This window comes from Pinus tabuliformis, chromosome 3_2 (genome assembly GCF_031772625.1).
Source record: "Pinus tabuliformis cultivar Carrire ecotype Pingquan chromosome 3_2, CPIR1, whole genome shotgun sequence".
Lineage (NCBI taxonomy): Eukaryota > Viridiplantae > Streptophyta > Pinopsida > Pinales > Pinaceae > Pinus > Pinus tabuliformis.
The window spans coordinates 241785451-241801278 of NC_142302.1; positions in this window are offsets into that span (position 1 = coordinate 241785451).

A 15828-nucleotide genomic window follows, 5' to 3' on the forward strand; every position below is an offset into this window, starting at 1 on the left:
CCATTTTTCCAGCATTTTCCATCAATTTCTGAAATAATGGCCCACGGATGATGAGCTCTTCATGTGTTCCCTCTTCTTTAATCATGTCCTCGTGGATCAAAACAATTCTATCCACTTGTGGAAGAAAATGCAGTTGATTGGTAACCAAAACTTGTGTTTTCCCCCTGCGTTCATCCTTGAGGCATTTCTCAAATACCTGATGGCCAATATGGGCAGCGAGTGCACTTAGAGGATCATCAAATATATAAACTTCTGCGTTAGCATATACGGTTCTGGCAATAGAAACTCTTTGCTTTTGGCCACCACTAATGTTCACTCCTCTCTCACCACCTGGCAATAACTGAAGATCATGTTCCAATGCGCTGACATGGATTGCTTTTTCATAACGTAGTGGATCATAAGGAGACCCAAACAAGATTTTGTCACGAACTGTTGCATTGAAGATCCATGAGACTTGTGGAAGATAGGCAACACTTCCCCTGACAACTACCTCCGTGTCTGCAACTGCAGATATCTCTCCAAGTATTGCTGAGATCAAAGAAGTTTTACCCTGGCACGTATTACCAACAACAGCATCAAGACTCCCAACCGGGATATCGAGATGAATGTTGGATAGTGTAGTTCTTTCTGCCTTTGTGTCCCAGGAAAAAGCTCCATTTTTAATCGATATAACAGGTAGGCTTGACTGAATGGGTGGGTTTGGTTGCAATATTCTTTCTTCTGGCGAAAACAGATCCTCTAGTCTTTTCAAAGATACATTAGCATTAACAACCTTATTTATCAAGACTCGGAACATATAGAGTGGACCTCTCAATACCGCAAAGAAGGAAATAGATGAAAAGGCTTTTACGGGTGTCAATTCACCACCAAGCAAAGTATACAGCCAAAAAGAAAGCACAATAACAATGATTTGAATACTACTCAGAATGAAGTTGTTGCACGATCCCAATAGTTGAGCCTTCCTCAACCAGCTGAGCTCATCATTCCTAATAGTCTGGACCTTTGACCGAAAACTATTTTCCCATGCATAGCATTTGACCGTGTCCATTGCAGCCATAATTTCATTCATGAGACCAACCTTCTTGTCTGTATGTTGCAATGCTTCCTTCGATATTTTCTTTGTCCTACTAATAATAAATATCAGAGGCCATGCGCCTGTTGGCAAATTTCCTTTAATGGAAGAGCAGAGTAGGTGACTACCAACTGTTTTGACAGATTTTTCCTTTAGCGGTTGATAAATTTTGATGAATTTGACTTTGATGGAAGACTGACAAGCTGATTGCTGATGATGTTTTGAATTGTGCTTGTGCAGGGATAGGAGCTTGAAGTCGTTGCTGCCTTTTGAAGAGCTGGAGAATAAATTACATAATCTAAAACAACACATTTAATGATTTCTTCTTCAAAACAGGGTTTTGAAGAAGAATCAATCCCATACTGACATACAAGACAGAGTCTAACACATATAAAGCTGAGCTTAGAAAATTCTTCAAGAATTCAAAAACCTCGGCGGTATTGACTGATCCGTTTCCAAATCTGAGAACAAATCTAGTTGCTAGTGAAAATGCTTCCCCGTCCCAAGTGCTAATGTTGTTGGTTTCAAAACAACAAAATAATGCTTTGATATCGACAAGGAATAAATATTACGGGAATCCACAGCGGTCGAACAACAAGGCTAATGATCAACCTAGTAGTTCGACAACAACTTCGACCGAAGTTGTGCCACCCATCATTCCTGAACTAATTATAAAGCCGCCAAAGGGAGTAGTACACAAATCGACATTTAATCCTCGTGCCAGAGCAGCACAAAATTATAATATAGTGGAGGATCTGGCCCAATCGCCATCCGCTATGTCGACACTTGAGGTACTGCAAAATTGCCCCTCCCAAAAGTAGGCTTTATTATCAGCGATAGGTGGGATTGACCCAACAGATTCCAATCTTGTGTCCTTTAATCACAAAGGATATGACCCTCAGTTACCAGCTCAACTAGCTTTCCTTATTCAAGTGAAAGCCCTCAACAAAACTGTTCATTGAACAATTATTGATGAGGGGGCATCTACATGTATTATGTCGATGAGTTGCTGGAAAACTTTAGGATCTCCACCCTTATCGTGATCTTCGATGACATTAAAAGCATTTGATGGATGAACATACACCCCATATGGGATTTTAAGTAACTTGCAAGTCGAACTGGGGGGAAAAATAGTAGAAATAGATGTTGAAGTAATTGACAGAAACCTCGATTACAACATCCTATTGGGAAGGTCCTGGATATATGCTATGGCAACCGTTGTTTCGACCTACTTCAGGAAGATTGCATTTCCCTTTCAAGGAGGAATTACAATCGTCGACCAAAAAACATCTCCCCAACAGTTCACAAGTTATGGGAAGCATTCCGATGATCCACGGAAGCCCTAATTCGCTTCAAAATATCAGAGTAGGCCTACTAAAAGACCCTATATTAATGGGGACTTTTTCCCTACTGCCTCCAATCAATATGGCGGAAGTGGCAACGGTGGGAACCTGCAATATGATATCTTCTATTCAAAAGATGTTCGAAAATGATATTAACATGGATCATCTACAGGTATTGCCTCCAAGCCTAATAGAAATATTGTAGCAATCAATGTTTTCAGCATGGGAGGCAAACCCAAATCAACGCTCATCAAGCATTTGGATAGATAGGTCTAAGGAATATGGCACCCCTTCAGATCCTTAGTCGCAAGTACTTTCTGCAGACGAAGGAATTTTTCAGTCAATGATGATTGACAGGGCACCATGGGAAGATTACCACCATCGTTCCCATCTTCCGGATTACAACGAAGATACTCCTACTGACCTTCATCATCCATCAGCTTTTGAATTTCTATAAAATATTGTAAACACAGTGGATTCCAAATGAAACTTGTCCAATATTGAAGAGACTATCGCCATAAATATCTCGACCAAAACAAATGTTGTAGAGAATATTCATGTCGGCAAATCCTGTTCTCCTTCAGAATGTTAGGATATTTCAAAACATAGGAAATAGTTAAGTACAACTTGGTCTAGTATAGAGTTAGGTATAGAGTTAGGTAAAGTGTGCTTCTTTACTATGTACATTTTGTAACTTACAATCCGACGGTCACGATATGTAGTGATCCGACGGTTCATTCTCTCCTCGGTATTACCGACACTTGATCTGTGGCTTAACACCCGATTGGTCCATGATCTCTACTTAAAGAGCATGGAGGGCCATTTGTAGGGTAATCCGTCTATGAGAGAAGCATATGTAAATTTTCATTCTTTTATTAATAAATTGCCTGAAGTGGCCGCGTTGGCTCAGGCCGTGGATTGTTTCCCTCTTTGAGGGTTTTAACCACGTCAAAATACTGGTGTATTGATCTGTGATCTGTTTGTGAGCGGTGTCCTTTGGTGTTTTGTCTGAGGAACTTACCCTGTAAATTCCTACATGGTATCAGAGCTATTTGAGGGTCGCGTCCGTTGGTGATCCAAATCTGAAGCCGGTAGAACTACATCCGACTACCGTTTCCTAGATCTATTGTTTCTGACTGCTTTCAGGCCAAGAGGACTGCTCTTTTGTGTTGGGAGCATCTGTTCCAGTGAGGAATCCCTTTCGTTTCACCCGAAAAGGTTTCTGGTAGCCCTAGCTGCGTCATTTTTAAAATCTGTAGGTATACAGTGTTTATTTGCAGTTTACAGTTATTTTCTCTCTGTTTATTTCGGTTTTCGGTTTATTTAGCTTTTTTTATTACCGGATCTATACCTTTCATTTTTGTGTATGCTCTTTGCCCTGCAACTCGTGCGATCTGGGCAAATCAGAAACAGAAAGGAAGGATTTTTCTCATGCATATGCTCTTTTCCGCTGCGCCTTAGTGTGATCTCGGAAGATCAGAAACATTGAGGAAAATATTTAGTTTCCGGTTAAAGCTAACTTCGAGCCGCGAGGTTCATTTTTTTTTGTATGTCCGTGTTGGGTTTTCTGTTTTTTTTTTTGTAGGGAAAAAGGGCTTTCTTAAAGCAAGCACGCAACCCAGAGCATCAACCCCCCCCCCCCCCCCTCTCTCTCTCTCTCTCAAACTTTTTGTATAGCTTACTTGGTACAAAGCTAATTTATGAGAGTAGAGGTCTTGGGTTCAAGTCTCCATTTTGTGGGGGCGGATTTTTCGTTTCCGCACATTCCCGCACTTCGTCGGCGACTTCATCAAATTTTCTTCAAAAAGCCATAACTTCTTCATCCGGAAGCCGCTTTCAAAACCGTTTTTTTTGAAACAGCCTAATTTTTCGAGATCTTTCCATTGCAACACTTAGTTTCAGCATCTATAGCTTCAGTTTTTTTAAATGGAAAGTCCATGCCAAGTTATTCTTGACACGCCAACTACTTCCAATGGTGGTCCTACATTGTGGATTTACTTAGAAGTAAAGGTATTTACAGAATAGCCACAGGCCAAGAGACCAAACCGAAAGATGAGGACAAGGAAGCTAAATGGGAAAATAGACAAGACCAAGCACGTGGGTTGATAGGGATGTCTATTTCTATAGATCTTAGATTCCATATTGCAGAACTTGATACTCCTAATGAAGCAATGAAAAGATTACTAAAGTCTTTGGAATTAAAAATGAACTTAAAGCCCATCAACTTGAAAATGAATTGCTTACATTGGACCCCAACAATTTTTCTTGCATTGAAGATTTTTTGTCCAAGTTCAAGACCCTTAGACTTCTCTTGGAAGGTGTTAAGGTTAAGAAAGAAGATAGTAGCCTTATCTACTCCATTCTTACTAAGTTGGGACCAGCCTATTCTGTGTTTGTTTCCACCTTCCATTCTACAAGAGAAGCCTTCATTTCTCAAGGACAAACCTACAAGTCCCCTTCCTTTGATTCCTTTTGTGATTCTTTAATAAGAGAACAAGTAAAACTCTTACACCTTGGTCTTCTTCATCTTGGAAACTCTTCTAAGAAAGCGTTAGCCGCCCAGCAGCAACCAAATCCAAATAATCCTAAGAAGTTGTATCCTAAAAAGAATGGTCATAAACCAAACAAGGGTCCTAAGCAATCTCAGCCTCAAAATGAAAAATTATTTCAACAAAATGATAAGACAAATAAAAACAAAGGGAAGAAGACTGATAGACATTGCAACTTTTGTAATCGAGATGGCCACTTAGAATCCAAATGCTTTAAGAAGATGGAATCCTTGGAAGCAGCAATGAAGAAGCATAATATCCATTTGGAGCAATCTTCAACTTCAACTTCATCTTCAGGAATGGCACTTTATGCATGTGGTTGTCAAGCATCTTGGTCTGGCTATGCACTAAATGTATCTTCTTCTTCTCATTCTCATGAGTGGCTCATTGATTCTGGAGCTTCTTATCACATGGCCAAAAACAAAGCCATGTTTTCTTCTTTAAATGACTGTAACACCAAAAATATATATGTTGGTGATGATAGATCTCTTAGTGTTGTAGGGACTGGAAATTTTCATATAGACAATGGTCAGTTTAATGATGTATTATGTGTTCCAACCTTATCCTGCAACCTTCTATCTGTATATCAGATAACTCATTCAGGTGAAGGTAAAATCGTTGAATTTTCACCTCACGATATTGTAATTAAGGACCTAAGAGATCCTAGACAGATTTTAGCTACTGGCATTGCTGATGATTCTACAAGGTTGTATAAGTTTCACAACTTTGGGTCATCAAATCTTCCCTCAGTATTTGTTGCTCATAATGATGAAGTGAGCAAACTTTGGCATTAGCGATTTGGTCACTTAAACTATCGCTCTCTTCAGAATCTATGTAAAGAAAATATGGTGACAGGTCTTCCAATGGTATCTTGCAGAGATGGTGTTTGTTCCGGATGTGTACTCGGAAAACATCATCGGGACAGTTTTGAAAAACGTGCCTCTTGGCACGCCTCAGCCCCTTTACAGCTTGTGCATAGTGATTTATGTGGTCCACTTCCAGTTGCTTCATTCTCTGGCTACAAGTATTTCTTAACTTTCATTGATGATTTCTCCAGACGCACTTGGGTATACTTCTTAAAACTCAAGAGTGAAGTATTTAACATGTTCTTGGCATTTAAGGCCTTTGTTGAAAAACAATCTGGACATCAAATTCTTAAGCTAAGATCTGATAATGGCGGAGAATATGTTAAAAACACATTCATCAACTTTTGCACTGAGAATGGAATTCAAATGCAACATATTGTTCCATATACTCCACAACAAAATGGTGTAGCTGAAAGGGAGAATCGCACCTTAAAGGAAATGGCTAATTGTATGCTTCAATATAAAGGACTTAGTCTTAATTATTAGGCAGAAGCAATTAACTGTGCAAATTATAGAATAAATCGCACTCCTACTAAGGTTTTAAAGAATATCACTCCAGAAGAAGCATGGAGCTCAATCAAACCAGATGTAAGTCACTTTCGTGTTTTTGGAAGTGAAGCATGGGCCCATATTCCAGATGAGAAACATAAATCTTTAGAACCTAAGAGTGAAAAATGTATTTTTGTTGGATAGTCTGAAGATGTCAAAGGATATAGACTTATTCCACTTAAGTCCAAAAATGTTATCATTAGAAGAGATGTAAAGTTTGCTGAAAATATATCGGCCTACGAGCCTAGTCCGGCGGATGTGCCACCTCTCCCTATCTCTTCTACTTTTGAAAATATTTCTTCTTCAGATGATGAAAGCGAGGATAAAAATCCTCCCCCACCTTCTCAGGATCCTCCTTCAGCTCCTCAGCTCCAAAATGGGTCCGTGCTACTCGGGATGCAGCAGGTGATCTTGCCGGTGATCCTACAGATCAGCGACGTACACGTTCTCAGTTCGAGAGAGCATCTTCTTTACTGGCTCAAGCTTCAGTGAATTATGATCCTGACACCTTTGCAGAAGCTTCAGGCCATCCAGATTGGGAAGCAGCTATGAATGAAGAATATCATTCATTATTGGCAAATGATACATGGGATCTTGTTCCTCTACCAAAGGGACGAAAACTTGTTAGATGCTAATGGGTTTACAGAACCAAGTATGGACCAGATGGGAAAGTTGATAAACATAAAGCTCGTCTTGTTGCTAAGGGTTTTTCACAAGTTGAAGGCATTGACTACACTGAAACCTTCTCCCCTGTTGCCAAAATGAACTCTATCCACCTTGTTCTTTCCCTTGCTGCTTCTTTCAAATGGGAAGTCCATCAGATGGATGTTAAATCCGCCTTCTTGCATGGGGACTTGCATGAAGAAATCTATATGGAACAACCTATTGGCTTTATACAAACAGACTCCAACCTTGTATGTCGGCTTAAGAAATCCCTTTATGGTCTCAAGCAAGCTCCTCGAGCTCGGTATACCAAAATGGATAACCTTCTTTTAGAATCTGGCTTCTCTAGGTGTCATTCTGACAATATTGTCTACACCAAGAAAGTGGGCAAGTCTCTTATCATTCTTGTTCTTTATATTGATGATCTTATCCTGACTGGTAGTGATCCCAACCTTATAAACCATGTGAAGTCTAGCCTTAAAAGGAAGTTTGAAATGAAAGACTTAGGACACTTACATTATTTTCTCGGTCCTCAAGTCTTTCAATCCAAGGAAGGTATTTCCCTTTCTCAGTCCAAGTATGCCTGTGATATTCTACGCCATTTTCACATGGAAGACTGTAAGCCAGCCCCTTCTCCCTTTCAGTCTGGAGTCAAACTTTCAGTCACTTGTACTTCTCCTAAAGTTGATGCTACCTTATACCGTCAACTTGTAGGAAAACTTTTGTATCTAACCCATACTCGTCCTGACCTTTCCTTTGTTGTTGGCCTTGTTGCTCGGTTTATGAAAAACCCACATGAAAGTCATTGGAAAGCAGCTAAAAGAATACTTCGTTATGTTTGAGGTACAGTTCAGTTTGGGATTCATTACAGTGCCGAAGCAGCTCCTCTATTGGTTGGTTTCACTTATTCCGATTGGGCTGGTGACCCTGATGATCGGAAGTCTACTGCAGGTTATGTGTTCACTCTTGGTTCAGGACCTATTACATGGGCTTGCAAGAAACAAGGTGCCATTTCTCTTTCTTCAGCAGAAGCAGAGTATCGTGGTGCCGTAGAAGCTAGTGAGGAAGCCTTGTGGCTTCGTCAGATCCTGTCAGAGTTTGGCTTTCAGCAGTAGCATTCGACTACACTTTGGTGTGATAATCAAAGTGCCATTCAGCTATGCAAAGATCCAGTCCAACATCAGCGCAGCAAACACATTGAACTGCACATGCACTTCATCAGAAAGCTCATTCACGACCATGTTCTTGAAGTGCAATATTGTTCAACAGATGATCAAGTTGCAGACATCTTTACAAAGGCTCTCACAGAGGCGAAGTTCACTAAACTTCGATTTATGGTTGGAGTTCAGGAAGTTGTCACTAAGGGGGGATAGGCTCTAGTGCCTCCTTCCTTCTCCTATTGTGTCATATTTGTAAATCCTTCAATCCTATCCCAAGTTGTTCTTAAGGGGGGATGTTAGGATATTCCGACACATAGGAAATAGTTAAGTACAACTTGGTCTAGTATAGAGTTAGGTAAAGTGTGTTTCTTTACTATGTACATTTTGTAACTTACAATCCGACGGTCACGATATGTAGTGATCCGACGGTTCATTCTCTCCTCGGTATTACCGACACTTGATCCGTGGCTTAACACCCGATTGGTCCATGATCTCTATTTAAAGAGCATGGAGGGTCATTTGTAGGGTAATCCATCTATGAGAGAAGCATATGTAAATTTTCATTTTTTTATTAATAAATTGCCTGAAGTGGCCGCGTTGGCTCAGGCCGTGGACTGTTTCCCTCTTTGAGGGTTTTAACCACGTCAAAATACTGGTGTATTGATCTGTGATCTGTTTGTGAGCGGTGTCCTTTGGTGTTCTGTCTGAGGAACTTACCCTGTAAATTCCTACACATAACTGGAAATATATTACGCTCTTTTTCACAAATTCAGAGATGTCTTTGCTTGGTCGTATGATGAAATGCCAGGCATTGACTCGAGCATAGTTGAACACGAAATTAAGATGTATACAGATGTCAAACCGGTACGACAGCGGCTATGGCAGGTGCACCCCAAGAAAGCCGCTGCCATCAAGGCAGAAGTTGAAAAACTTCTCCATGCTAGTTTTATTTACCCGGTTCCTCTAACCGATTGGGTATCGAATATTGTTCCTGTAATGAAAAAACAAGGAACGATTAGAGTGTGCATCGATTATAGGGATGTAAATCAAGCTTGTCTGAAAGACAACTACCCTACACCCTTAATTGACCAGATAATTGATGAATGCCCCGAATGTGAAATCTTTTCATTTATGGATGGATTTTCCAGGTATAATCAAATAAATATCCACCCACAGGACCAGTTAAAGACTTCATTTATTTGTCCTTGGGGCACATTTGCATATTGCAAGCTACCTTTTGGTTTAAAGAACGCAGGAGCAACATTTTAGAGGGCAATGAATTATGCCTTCCATGACATCAAAAACATCGTTCAACCATATCTCAACGATCTTCCGGCTCATTCGCGAAAGCAAACCGATCATCCGCAGCATTTGAGAGCGATATTTCTACGTTGTCGACACTACAAGATACGACTCAATCCACACAAATGTGTGTTCTGTGTCAGTTCTGGTCGTTTACTTGGCTTTGTGGTCTCAAAGGACGGGATTCATCTCGACCCATGTAAGGTTCAGGCAATCATTAATTTGCCTCCACCTTCAAATTTGCTTCAGATTCAGAAACTCCAAGGGAAAGCAAACTTTCTGAGGAGGTTCATTCCAAATTACGCCGAACTTGCTAAAGGTTATACTCGTCTATTGAAAAAAGAAGTACCCTTTGTTGTGGGGAAAAGTATCCGACTCGGAATGACCCTATCCCTACTCTAAGGGCGATAGTTCCTTAGCAACAACTGAAAGTAAAGCTTTGATATTTTCCTTTATGAAAGTACAGAGAAGGAAGAAAAGATTGACCAACCGATATCCTTCGCTTTTGTCGATCTTGTCTTCTCTCTTCGTCCCTTGCTCCCAGCTCCTTGTTCCCTTGCCGGCCCAGCTACACAAAGATCCTGCACAAACAAGAGAGGGAAACTACAAGAAACATATACTCATAACTGATGCATGGATTAGAGTGAATCAGATATACAAGTAAATACAATACATCAATGCAATACAAGTATATAGGAGAACATTCAAAGCTTTATTGATAGAAGTAAAAGGTTCTGAGAAGGTTACAACCATCAATGGCTCCAATCCAGCAGCACCTCCCCAGCAGCAAGAAATCTCCTCTTCACCTCTATAAAAGCAATCACCCAATAGCTCTAACTGTAAACCAACAGCACTTCCTTGCTTTGCACAAAATTCCAGCCCCCTTAGACCTCATAGAAGAGCTCTATATATAGGAGAGAAGAAGAGAGGATGAGTCAGCTTGAGACTGACATAAAGCTGCCTTGTGTCCTCTCCTTCTTCAGTTAAACTTCAGTTCTTGAGTCCACTTGGAGATCCTTGCTTACACATGGAGATCAAGTACCTCTTACTCATCACAGGGCGAATCCCTTGAACCAAGTGTCAGTTTGGAAGCTTCCTGGGCAGTTGACACCTTGCAGAATGACTGTGCCACTTGGCCAATCTCGCCCAGCGCAGGTAGCCTTCATTGGATTTGACTTTCAGCGCAGGTACAAGGAGGAGCAGTTGACATTCAGCGCAGATGCTCAGTGGAGCAGCTGACATGATCCAAAAATAGCCTGTTTTTGAGTGTTTTCAGGTGGAGAACTGATAGGAAGTGCTGTGGTTTGCTGACCTTGTTCCTCTAGGGGTAAGAACAACATGTTTAGGGACTTTGGATCCCTGTAATTATCGACATTTCATGCTCCATGCTACGAGGCACAAAAATGTCTATAACAGTTGCCCCCTAAAGTATGAGGCCGTTTATCGGGTGAAATGCTTTATCCAGAGGGTCCGAAGTTCATTCAAGTGCTGAGAGGTGCCCTGTAATACAATACAATACAATACATTATTTTTCATTCTGTTTTCATGATCTAGCTGAGGCGGGCATTCCCATGCTCAGCTTTATAAATACATTTTGGTACATAGAACAGACGATCGTCTGATGGTAGACTGATAATTCTCTGCTGAAATTATCATCCTTTGAGTAGGATGATCATCTGCTGCAATGATGTACATGACAAATGCTTTTATATTTCCTGAATATGTATCGCAGCCCGGATGGATGAAACTAGATCCGGGGTCTTCAAACTCGTTCGATCTTCACTCTAAGTACAAGTCGATCCATGTGAGAATTTCGCTGAAGTCGAACATGGAAAGACATCGCTTGATTACCGGTCAATGATGAAAACCGTTAACAAGCGCGAGAGGAATCACCGATAATGATAATGACCCTCAAGGTACTGCAGTACAATTCACGTGGCGTGAATAAAGGACTTGGCGTCGAACGCCACGCAAAATCTTCTGGTCGAAGGTCATTGATGTATACCTGTCGCCGGAAGTGAGAAACTTGCCATTGAGGCATGCAAGTTTCAAAGTACTGATGGGGTTGTTCCTAGATCAACTTCTTGGATAATGAGCTGAAGTCGACAAGAAGCGATCCGTCAAAGGAGGGCCTTAATGAATCCCACATCAATGACACGGAACGGAGCTAATGATTTTAGTGGAGGTGAAAACAAACTGTGACACATGATTCAGGGTGGCGATCATGAATGGATGAAGGATAATGTATGGCAGTGGATGGGACACGGTTGACACTTTCAGAATGACCTCTCTTGAACATATAACGACACTGATGCGATGGATCGGTAGCATTACCCCAAAATGTGGATGGTTTGGCGAAGACCATGGTGATGAGACCGGTGAATGAAACAACCCAACCCGATGTGGTACGGAAGAAAAGTGTCATGTTCAAGAGCGACTTGCTACCATTAAGCTTCGATGTTCTCCCAATTTTTCCCCAGTCATTTCTGACCAGTACCTCTTTATTTTTGTCAAGCTTGAGGAGGATAACATATGCTTGTTCTATAACCTGCCCTTCGGGCAAGCCCATCACTATGATTTAACGAGCTTAGCGATAGGGAAACTCGTTCTCGTCTAAAGACAAGTTTGTCGCTATTTAATCATTTTAACGAGTCTAACAACAAGGAAAACTCGGTCCTTTTCATTTTTAGAGAGTCTGAAAAGGTACAGAAAGTTAACTCCATAATTCCTTTTTCGTCATCTAATCCCTTAAGTCCGAAAAAGTATAAAACAATACAGAAGGGATGGGTGTTCGGTACTTTTAACGAGCCGAACAAGACAAGCGCTCGATCTTTTTGTGCAATAATCCCTCAGGTCCAAAAAGATTAAAATTTAGAGGAGGGATAGCTCTTCCGGTCGTTTAACGAGCTGGAAGGCCAAAACTCGGCAAACTTTTCATATTTTACGAGTCAGTGAAAAGAGCTCAAAGAAGACTCGTCTTTTGAGGAACGAGTGATAAACAGGGATAGCAACTGATTCCAGGTACAAGTTGGAATTTTCCAATCACGGCAGTGTCACAAGGATGGCTAGGTGAAATCACTCTTCGCAGATGTTCCTCAAAATGGGTAAACACACAAATGGAAGTGAATGATCGGCCAAATGACGGTGGAGGTGACGGTGCACAAACACGACCAAGGCTTTTATGGCTGATGAATTTACGATCTCAAAAGGGTATTTACCGGTTCATTTTTTCTGAATGAGCTTGAACTCTAAAGGAAAGCTTGCTCATAAACTTATGTTTATTTTTTAACGAGCATGAACTATGCGCTAAAACTGCTCGGATCTTGCGTTTATTTTTTAACGAGCATGAACTATGTGCTAAAACTGCTCGATATACCAGTCATAGAATAAGAACGCCTCCTGTGAGATAGCTATTTTTTAAGGAGCTTTATCTCACGAAGCTATGCTCCAATTTTGGCAAGTTTTTACTTTTGCCCCACAGACTTTCTTCATGCAAGGTCGGAATCGGCTAATCCTACGAGTTTAAAGGGTTAGACCTACAGGTTTAAAGGGAGGACCTAAAAATTTAAAAAAATAAATAGTCGTCCCTCGCTCACATTCCAAAAGTTTGCATGCCCCCAGGTATAAAGTATAATTTCGAGATACCGCCATCTCTTACTTATTATCCGAAGAGGGTTCTATTTGCTGCCGCAAATCAATCTCTTTCTTCGGCGATGTCTATCATTGGGTTACTCAAAGATGGTTACCCTCTGTCACAACAACAGAATCTCCTTCTTTGGAGGCTGCCCCTACTTATCCTTCAAAACATTTGTTTTGATGGGTGAGGCTTGCTTTTCCCCAAAGATGGTTACTGCTTGTCGCAATAAGGGAATTCCTACTTGGGCAGTGCCCACCTCTTTAGACAAAGGTGAATGACTCTTTTGCCAAACACATAACTTTAACAAAAGAATACTATTCCAGAACAACCCCTCTTCCATCCACGGACGGGGTACGGACTAGTCATATTCTTCTGCGGAAATTCTACCTTATACCCAGGTTTTCTTCTGCCCGGAGCAGACCAGGGTGCATGCCCCCTGGGTTCCAGTCTTTCTTTCCGAATCACTCGCACTCATCGGGAAGTAGGACTGGGGGTGGAGGCGAATCTTGAGTGAACAGACCATTTAGGAATGGTATTTGACTATTTGCGATGCGAGATCCCGGAAACGAAAGTGGGTCTACGAGTTTGACCATCCTTCCTTCGTGTGGAAAACACATTACTCTAAAGAGTGAGGAGACTATCGCTCCCATGCAATAAATATAGTCACGTCCAAGGAGTAGGTTATAATCCAAGGGTCCTTGGACGACCATCACGTTCAAATTAACGGTCTTCCCTTTCAATGTAACAGGCACATTGGGGAGGATTCCTAATGGTCGACTGGTTCCTTTATCAAAACCTGAGAGATTTCTTAACTCAGGTAAAAGCGTCGGGGAACCCAGTGCTTTCCAAGCAACAGAGGAAAGGATACTCACAGACGCCCCCTCATCAATGATAGTACCAGCCATAATCATTCTATAGATCTGGACAATGATTCTGAATGGTATACTGGCTGGTAACCGGGGTCTGCCTAGTTGATTCCAATCAAAGGATACAACCAGGTTGCTTGGTGGTGGGACCGAATATACGGCCGGGTATGACCCTGATGATGTTCCTTCCTGCGATAAAGGAATGGGCGCATTGCCCTGACGCTCATCAGAGTCGATGCTAATGAAAAGAACCTGGATGGTGTCATCCTTATTCTCTTCAGTGAGGGTGTCACATGAAGATGACTCTTCGGCGACGGTGTCATTTGAAGATGGGTCTTCAATGACAGAGTCATTGGACGATGAAACCTCTGAAGGAAGAACCGGGTCAACTGCCGTTTCGACCTTTAGACTTTCGTCTGGTCTGGATTCAGTGGGTTCATTCTCAATGACCGACACTTCAGCTGACCACTTGGGCGGGTCAGCTGGATTTTCAACTATCAAGGGATTAGGCGCGAGTTTTTGGTATCCAGGAGGAAGTCGTAACGGTGAAACCGGACGATCTTCCAAAACTCTCTTTGCCTCATCTAAGAATGGACATTTGTGGATGGCATGCTTGCCTTCACACAATACACAGGGTGATCTTGATCTCCCTCTTCGTCCTTCACTCTCGCTAGTCGACGGACTGCAATCAACATGACTATCAGAGGTTGATGCTACCGGATTGTGCAACCTCGGGGACCAGTCCCTTAGTATCCGGGGAATACAAGGACAATCACGATGGAAGTGGGTCCCTTTGCAAATGACACATGGCGATTTAGGCCCGGTCGGTGCAGTGTGTGAGTTTTTGTCAGTTGTCTTCTGCTTGCCCCCAGTCGCCTTCGCCATAGGCTCCTTCTGCTTCTTTTCTTTCTTCTTCTTTTCCTTCTTCTCCTTGGGAGGTTGAATTTTGCCAGCTCCACCTTGCGAAGATGAAGGATCAGAGGAAGTATTGTAAGAAGTGGAAGGCTGGTGGGTAGTTCTAGACTGTTCTGACTGTTGATTCGACTGCTCAGGATTAGTGGCGATCTGGACTACATTAGTTGAAAAGAGCCATACAGGTAGGCCAATTGTCAATCCTGGAAGTGACAATGTCGCCATATGAGGCGCACCAACATCTCCCCAAGAGGAGAAGGGATTTGGACTTCCGCCAAGGTTGCCTCCTTGGTTGGTGGGCTCCATACTTTTCAACTGAAAGATCAACGTGGGAATAACAGGTGATTTTGTTCCGCTTAAAATAAATTTTATTAACGACGCTTTTAGACACAAACTTGCTTTTTCATATTTTAAGAGTCGAGAAAAAGCTAAAGATGACTCTAGTCGCCTTCGATGTATTAACGAGCCCGAAGTGACAAATGCTCGGTTGGACTTTTTCAGTTATAGAGTTTGAAAAAGGCCAAAAGAAACTGCTCTGGAGATCTAGGCAGAGGGTGTGCCAAACCTTTCGCGAAACCACAGAATACGTTTTACGGTACGGGTGGTCGATCTTCGTGAATGCTGTGTTCACTGCATCGCGATCAGTAGGGCGGCCGACACGGCTTCCTAAGGATAAAGGATAAATGCCTATAGGGGTCTCCCAATATATACGCGACGGTACGTGGGAGCACAAGTCCGTATTAGTGCCACCGACTCTCAGGAGGAATCACCCACCTTCGTAGAGATCGACAGTCACTACGTTTAACGACGCCGGAACACGTCTCTACCTAGACCTCTAGATGTTTGCGTTATGTTACAAAGCGTTGTTATGTAAATTGGATTTATTTTAATGTTGATCTTGCTTAGCAG